The 8,538-nt window shown below is 37.7% G+C and overlaps 1 pseudogene; it reads right to left on the reverse strand.

The window, feature by feature from the left end:
- Positions 1-6,605: 6,605 nt before the first annotated feature.
- LOC100982417 (pre-mRNA-splicing regulator WTAP-like) lies at positions 6,606-8,286 on the reverse strand (annotated as a pseudogene).
- Positions 8,287-8,538: the final 252 nt, after the last annotated feature.

Here is an 8,538-nt window from a genome sequence, read left to right on the forward strand (position 1 = left end):
TATGATAAATCAGACAAAGTTCTTATTTCAGCAGGATCTTTTTCATTAGACTCCTCCCCACTAGGACCCTTCTTGAGTCTTGAGTACTGAGCTCTTGATTGGAACCTTGATAACAACTCGCTACTGCTATGTGACTTTAGAAAGCTCTGCTTCTGTAGTATCCATCTTATTATTTTAAAAATAAAGTGCCTGAATCTGATCAGAATCTGAGTTGCTTGTTAGTATAGGCTAAGGCTGGCGGATTAGTCATACATGACAAAATGATGAAATGGGCTGGGGAGACACAGATACGATGAATACAAGCATTGAGAAAAGTCTTACCGGAGGATGGGTACAAGAGATTGTATCATGCTATTCTCCATACTTTTGGTATGTGTGACATTGTCCATATAGAACATATAAATAAGTTTTGTTTTGTTCATGAGCAACTAGGCCTATGAGTAGAAGTTAGAGCTAGAGCAGCAAAATATATTGAATTTGGGAATTGGGTCTGTGCTAAAGCAGCACCAAGAAGAATGTCCCATGGAGACATACTGGTGTCTGGAGGTGCCACTGACGTTCTCGTCTGTTGACTCCTGTGCCTTTCAATGCAGTCTTCACTGGAGTTGGAAGCTCAGGCTTGTTAGGGTAGATCCTGCTCTTTCACTCCAGTACTTTTGTCACCCTCCATCCCCTGTAACTTTGATAACCATGGACAATGACAGTGATAGAACCTTGGGTCAGGTTGGGGGCTCAAGTTGGGAGGCTTGGTTACTTCTGAGTTGGATGAGGATTTTTGCTTATTTCAGCAGGATCATTTTCATTAGACTTCTCCCCACTAGGGCCCTTCTAGGGTCTTGAGAACTAAGCTCTTGATTGGAATCTTGATAACAACTGGTTACTACTATGTGACTTTAGAAAGCTGACCCAGCCTCTGTGGTCTCCATCTCATGATTTTCAAAATAAAGTATCTGAATCTGATTGGATATTTCAAAGGTATGCCTCTACTCATCAACATTTTACTATTCTTTGTTGCTGAGCACAGATTTGGTCTGAACATTCTTCTCAATGTAGTATGACAACTGGCAATATCTGGCATCTCTATCAAATAATTTCTGAGTTCCTTTTAAATGAGCATGCTAAAATACTAAATGCCCATGTTCTGGTTTCTTGTATATTTTAGGTTGACCTCTGGTCACAAATTCAGGTGACTGAAATTAGATGATTTTCTCCATATAACTTTAGATCTTAGCTGATTATATTGTTGTTTACTACATTCAAAAATGAATTCATACCATGTAGTCTATCAAAGTTATCTATCCATTTATGTATTTATTAAATAAATATGGAGTCCTCACCTTGCATCCTCTCATTTCCTGGGTAAATAAGAAGCTGAATTAGACGACAACCTTGTCCTCTGGGAGCTTTCAATCAAGTAGGAAAAATAAGGAAAGACATATGAATACTTAAAAAATGAGGCAAGATGTGATAAATGACAAAATTGAAACATAGATGAAATGTTTTGGAGTTTAGGAAATAAGAAAATATTTCTCACTGGTGTAAATGTATATAAAATTTAAACATGAAAAATCTATTAGAAGCCCTTTTTGTCCATCTGATGCAAGAACTGGCTTCCACAAATGATGACCAAGAGCCTGTCATTATCCAAAAGGAGTGATTTGATAGTCTATACCAAACCTGGATATGTTCTACTGACTTTTCTGTTGTTTTTCATAAACTCAAAGAGACATAACTGCTCAGATATATTTTGCAAGGTTACTTGCTACAGCTTGAATTTTATGGGAGCTGGCATTAGATTACAGAGTAAGCCATACAGCTGAGGAGCAGTTAAATGTGGTACATCTGTCTTGGCTTCTAATAGACGTGCACTGATGAAAGTGGTGGGCATTTGAAGGAGGAGTATCTGTACTCTTTCTGAAAGTGAAAGGATTAGTGCAAGATTTAGTCTGTAGTCTATAGTACACATTAAAACTTATTCCACTGTAGTATTTAAAAACTTGACACTAGTTCCATCTTTTCAATGAAGAAATATACACGCAAAGAACTGAAGTGTATTTCTTAAGTAGCCACTTTCACTTCCTAGAAAATCTTGGACCAGAAAGCACAATTCCTTGTTTTCCAAGCTACCACAAAATCATAATTTCTACTATTAATTAGGTCTGTTTTTCTTTCCATTAACTTAAATCATCCACCATCAACTGATCCAAATTTTTCAGACTGCAGAAAAACTTATCGTACAATTGTTCATCAATCTATATTGTGAAATAGCTGATAATCCTTGCAAGTGTTGCAAGCTTTGTACAAGAGCTAAGCCTGTCACTTTTTATTTGTGCTGTCTTTCCCACCTGGAAAACTTTGATTATGGGGCATTTCAAAGGGGCCACACACCAGGACAGTTAAAGAGGGTTAAATGACTGTGCTTAACTGAAGATTGTTTAGGTGCAATTCTAAATGCTCACTGTATGCAATGAACAAAATAAGGCTTAATTAGCTTGCTGGAAGACTGCTTTTATTTTCAGTCTTTTTCTTAAAAAAAAAAAAGAGCCCACATTAGCAATGTTTTGGAAAGTATTTCCTTTATATATTTAATTTCTTGCAATGTGGTATCAATATGTTCCCTTTAAAGTAAAAAAAAAAATTATTGCCAATAACTTAGTTTCATGTATTGAGATAGCTATCACATCCAATTTCTATATGCCTGTGAAAGATACCCCCCAAACTACACACAAATGATATAATTTCATAAATGTAGATGCACCTAAGTAGATATGAAAAGGAGGGAAATTTACAATTATAAAAATACATAGCTAGAAAGCCTCATTTATCAAAGACAACATTGAATTCTATAGAATACCCTGGTGCCTGCTTTCTGCACCTGCACCCAATAGACTGAGCATGAAAATGCAAATGAACAGAAGGAGGAGTATAGAGTATGACAAAACAGGAGTGTAGAAAATGCTTGATTTCATGCCTGCCTTCTAAATAACTCTGAAGTTTTAATTTATTTTCTTAACGTATTGAACAATGGTGATATTTCTAACAAAGCACATATAATTGGACCATAGTAAAAATAAATTAGTGTGTATAAAAGGAAGATGAAGCCAACATTTTCTTGGTCTCTTGACATTATCTACCACTGTCCAGTTCCCTGTTGTTTTCCTCCTTTCCTTTGTTTCAATTTAATTCTATCCAGTTCCAGAAGCATTAATGGAGTATATGCTGTGTGCCAAGCACTAGACTTGGTACAAGAGCTCTAGAAACAAATAAGATGATGCCCATGTTGCCAAAGAACTCAAAGGTGGAGGAGAGGAGCTGCACTTGCCTCACTGTACCATAGTTTACAACAAAAAAGTGAATCCAAAAAGGATTCGGAAATGGAAAGTGAAGATGGCTGTTAGGGCAAGTCTTTCCAAATGAATAGATACATGAAACAAGTGTTCAGGGATAAAAGGTACTTAGCTGGAGGAATAAAGGAGGAAACAGCATTCCAGAAAGGTATAAAGTAGAGAGAGAATCCAGGTTTCCAAAGGAAATGTAAGTAGTCTAGTGAGATTATAATGTAGACTTTAAGGTAACAAACACCAAATTATGAGTAGGGAAAAAAAATATGGGATCCAGAAAATAAATAGGAAAAAATAATTTTGAAAGGTGTTGGGTAATCACAGGTAGAAGTGAATGCTGAATGAATTACACATAAGGCTCACATAATTTTTAAAGGATATTTAGGACATTTCTAACGATAACCAACTGAAAATAAAGCTCAGGCATAGTCGTCAATTCAGTGATATGGACTGGGTATCACTATGTACCAATACAGTTCCTGGTCCTGCAAGAATGGAAGTGAGCAAGATGAGTCGGATCCCTGCTCCAGTGGGGCTTATGGGCTGGTAAGGGGAACTGACACTAAAACTAAACAGAGAGATGAACAAGGGAGTCTCAGATCATGAAGACATGAGGACAAGTGGCACAAGGTGAGTGATCGCCGAAGAGAGTGCTTAAGGGATGCCGTTTCTGAAGAGACTTTTTGCACAGAAACTTGGATAAAGTGCAGAAATTAGATGTTGGAAGATCTGGGAGCAGAGTTTTCCAAAAGGAGATAGCATAATTGACAATTGCAAGCAAAGCAAGAAAGGTAGCCTGACTAAAGCAAAGTAAGCAAGGGAAAGAGCGGGAGGACAAGAAGTCAGAGAAGTTGGAATGGAGCAAATCATAAAGGGCTTTGCAGGCCATGGTAAGAAATTTGAACTTTATTCTCAGTATAATGGAAATATTGATTAGTTTTCATTGGAGGGTGCATATGATCTTATTTGAATGCTCCCTTTGCTTTGTTCCAATATTTGTGGTCACATCATGTGCATAGAATCCACATCCATCACGAAGGATCTGCAGACTATGTTTCATGTGTTCAAGACAGAAACAATGCCTCTGTGTGACTCTACAAAGATGACTACTATCACTTCCTTTCCTTTCTATGTACACGTGTTGCTCCTAATGTCAAGGGATAGAGCCCCATTTCCCTTTCTTTGAATCTAAGCTGGATTTAGTGACTTGCTTGACCAATATAATGTGGCAGAAGTGATGGTCTGATTTTCAGAGGCTAGATCATAGAATTTCTTACATTTTTCACTGGATCTCTTTGGAAGCTCCTTTTTGGAACTCTCCCCCTAAAATCCCAGCTAACTCACAATATAAAACCTAAGCTACAAGGAGGGGTCATGTGTAGGGCACCTCAGTGGAAAGCTCCAGCTGAGGTCCCCGCTGACAGCCAGCATCAGCTGCCAACCGTGGCTGGACTGGATAAACATCAAGTCCAGTCAAGGCTTGAGATGACTGTAGTCCCAGCCAACATCTGACTACAATTTTACAAAAGTCCTCAAGCAAGAACTTCTCAGGTGAGCTCATCAATTTATGAAATATGGGAGATGTTAACAAATAATTGTTTTAAATTTGGGGTGGTTTATAATGCAGTGGTAGTTGATCAGAATGGTCTCTTTTTTAAAATAATTTAATTACAAGTAATTGTTTTTGAATAATTTTTTAAAATTACAAACAAAAAAATCAACCCATTCCTAAAATCAATTAACCCACAAACATAATAGAAAGCACTTTGAAAGATATACCTCTAAACACTCTAAAATGTGTACAGTCTCACATAAATGAAATATTTTAACTGAACTGGACAGGTTATTTCCGGGAATCTTTCTTCCTCAAAATTAAAACAGAAAAACAGTAAAGTGAAGACACACAAACACACGCGCGCATGCACACAACCCAAAGCAAAACCCATTCCACTACTGGAAATATTCCAGACAGGGGATTGCCTGAGCCATTATTTGTTTCAAATTAGTGATGTATTTATAGTACCTGATATACTCTGGCTTACAGCCAATTTTACGGAAAAAAATCCATTTATAAGTGATTCAAATAAATCATGATTCCTTAATATAACACAAATACATTATGTAACCATTAAAAATGTAGTTGTCTAGATACACTAAAAAATGGAAAAATGCCAAAGAGACCAAGTTAAAAAAAACAAGGTGCAACTCATCTGTGTTTATGGTATGATCACATTTGTTTAAAACAATATACATAAAATGACTGTATATGCATAGAAATTATCTTCATGATACCCAAGAAAAAAGTAATAGCAGTTACTGCTCCTGGAGAACAGAATGAGGATGTCAAGGTCAGATCCAAGAGTGACACTCACTTTTCATCTCCCCCTTTCTCAACAGTATTTCAATTTTATACACAAGCATGTATTATCTTATTAAAAGAGAAAAATTTAAAAATGACAAGAAAAAAACCATAGAACTCATGACTGCCATCTAAGTGGCAAAGAAAGATGCCTGCTAAATTTGAGTACATGTTAATAATACATTTTATGGATTACTTTTCTACTAAAATCTACTAAAAAGATACTTAGGCCATTTCTACTGTGAACTTAAATGGCATAAAATATTTACAAAAGCCTTAATGCAAGCACATAAGCTAATTTCAAACAGATCTGGTTACTTACCCTCCAACCCTCACAAATAGTGAGAATTTTAGATGCAGATTTCTTGCTGAAAAATCATACAAACCACTTCTTCAACCCACCCTCTGCCCCACAATCAGTTCCCTAAAGCACAAACATATGATACTTACAATTGATTTGAATGATTGAGAGAGAACTTAAGTCACCCTTGTTAAAACTGCACTTAAATGTTGCGACAAGCTGGAACATTTATCTTCCACTCATCTTAGACTCCATTATCACCAAGCGAAAATTTGAATTGGTGACTTATAGAATGATCAGACAGAAAAAATTCACCTCCAGGATTGGATGGAAGCATGAAGAAAATAATGCCTCATTTATCTAAATGGTTAGATGAATTTGCTAGAAATGATCAGTATATCTTTTTTCAATTCATAAAATGTCTTACTTAGGCCAGCCCACTGTTCCAACACATTATCTTCTGGCAGGCACTCTGTGAAGCTGTCCCACATTACTTTCTACTGCAATACCCAGGGAAAAAGTGTCATAAAAGTAACAAGTGTCAAGTCTCCTTGTCTTTTATGTAGGTCTTTTAAAAATGAGGCACAGCGCCTTTTCCTTCACTTTGAAGAGCACAGCAACAGTATTTCCAAAATGAATCTGCTCTCCACAGGCCCTCCCAGCCCCAAATTAAAATGTTAAATAGTACAACAAAATCATCATAATATTCTTTGAACTTAGAAAAAAAAACTCAACTATTTCAAGGCACATTTAATTTAATATCAAGAGTGCAATACAAAAGGCCCAAATACAATGAAGGAACACATTCCCCCATTAACACCAACGACAATGCTCTTTCAAACATGTGCCTGTTGAATGGAATGGGGATTTCATAAAATTCACTTAAAAAAAAAATGCAGTGAGTCTCATCACAGCTAATATCCTTATACAATCTAGTTGTGAAATGAATGTTTATAATGCTTCAAACAGTTTCAACCTGAAGTTTGATACCACACCTTCATGTCTGTACAGTCCTCAGTAAGTTTATCTACAGTTTTTGCAGCCATTCAAAGAACAAACCATTGAATAAAACCACATTGATTAAGGCTCAAGCAAGTAATACAGAGCCCCAAACTAAATGGTTAAATATATGTGCTACTTGTACGGACATCTATTATTTGATTCTCTCATGACTATCAAAAGTTGGTTCTCAGCAAATAAACCCTTTAAAGGCAAAATTCACCTCATTTGAGTTTTGACCCAGAAGTACAACAATCATGAAGTCCACAGTCTCATTGGCAAAACTGATACACAGTGTCTCTAAGTCACTATGCTCAAGGTTAAGAGCGATGCATATTCCATTTTTACATTTTACTGGAATTTTACATTTTCACTTCATGATTTAAAATCTCTAGGTTTTCATTCCTTCAAACTGTCTGAAGACACAGTGTGCCACAGACTTAAGACTTCTGTTTCTCCCTCTATTTTCTTCAAACAGAAACATTTCTCAAGTGTCTACATGTTCTAGAAGGGGAATTTTTCGGAGGTGGCCACTTCTTCGGAATAGTTCGACGCCATTAGGCATCTGAAACAAGGGGAAGGGGAAAAGAAAAAAGCTGAAACACAAGGTTCATCTGGTAAGTTTTACATTAACCATTACAAGCTGGACAGTGTAAGAATGTGGCTTTTTTTTTTCTTTTTTTTTTTTTTTTTTTTTTGGCTCAAAAAGTCTGAGTCTTGGTGTGGAAACGAGTACTTGGCTGTCCCACCACAGCTTTCTCGTAGTGGGACTGTCAGGGAAGTCTTAACTGGGGAGGATGATTTGTTTACCTATCAGGCGTAAACTTCCAGGCACTCAGTTCATTTTGGGCTTGTTCCAGTTTGTCTTTAGTCTGTTCCAGTTCACCTTTCATTTTTAGGAAAAACAAGTTGATCGCTGGGTCTACCATTGTTGATCTCAGTTGGGCAACGCTCGGCTGCTGGACTTGCTTGAGGTACTGGATTTGAGTAGTACACTCTTGCATCTCTTGTTCCTTGGTTGCTAGTCGCATTACAAGGATGTTTTCCCTGCCTGCAGACTCTTGCTGTTGTTGCTTTAGTTTTTCTTCAGACTCTCTTAGGCCAGTTACATCATTAGAGTTTAAGATCCGTATACTTGCCCTCCAAAGCTTGTACGTATGCTTCATATTGTTTCCATCTTAGAATTAACTCATCTCTTGCCATAACTTTGAAGTCTGTTTCACTCAGTCGAACTTTCTTGGGAAGAGGTTCTTCCCTGGTCATCTTGAATCAGAAGAGTCGCCTTTCAGGCATGGCGGGCAGTCACTTGCCCGCCGCCGGGCCTGCCAGGAGAGGAAAGGTGAAGGGAGGGAGCGAGGCCGCCGGCCTAGCCCGATCGGAGCCTCCAGGTGCAATAGAGCAGCTGCTCCCCGGTAACACGCCCCGTCCTTTCCGGGGAGCCTGGTGCGAGCTCCGCGGGCGCCGGAGCTCAGCAAGCCCAGAATGGTCTCTTTTGCTAAGAGTTCACAATCTATTCCAACCATTCTCCTGATGCCAAA

Source organism: Pan paniscus, chromosome 5, assembly GCF_029289425.2.
Source record: "Pan paniscus chromosome 5, NHGRI_mPanPan1-v2.0_pri, whole genome shotgun sequence".
NCBI lineage: Eukaryota > Metazoa > Chordata > Mammalia > Primates > Hominidae > Pan > Pan paniscus.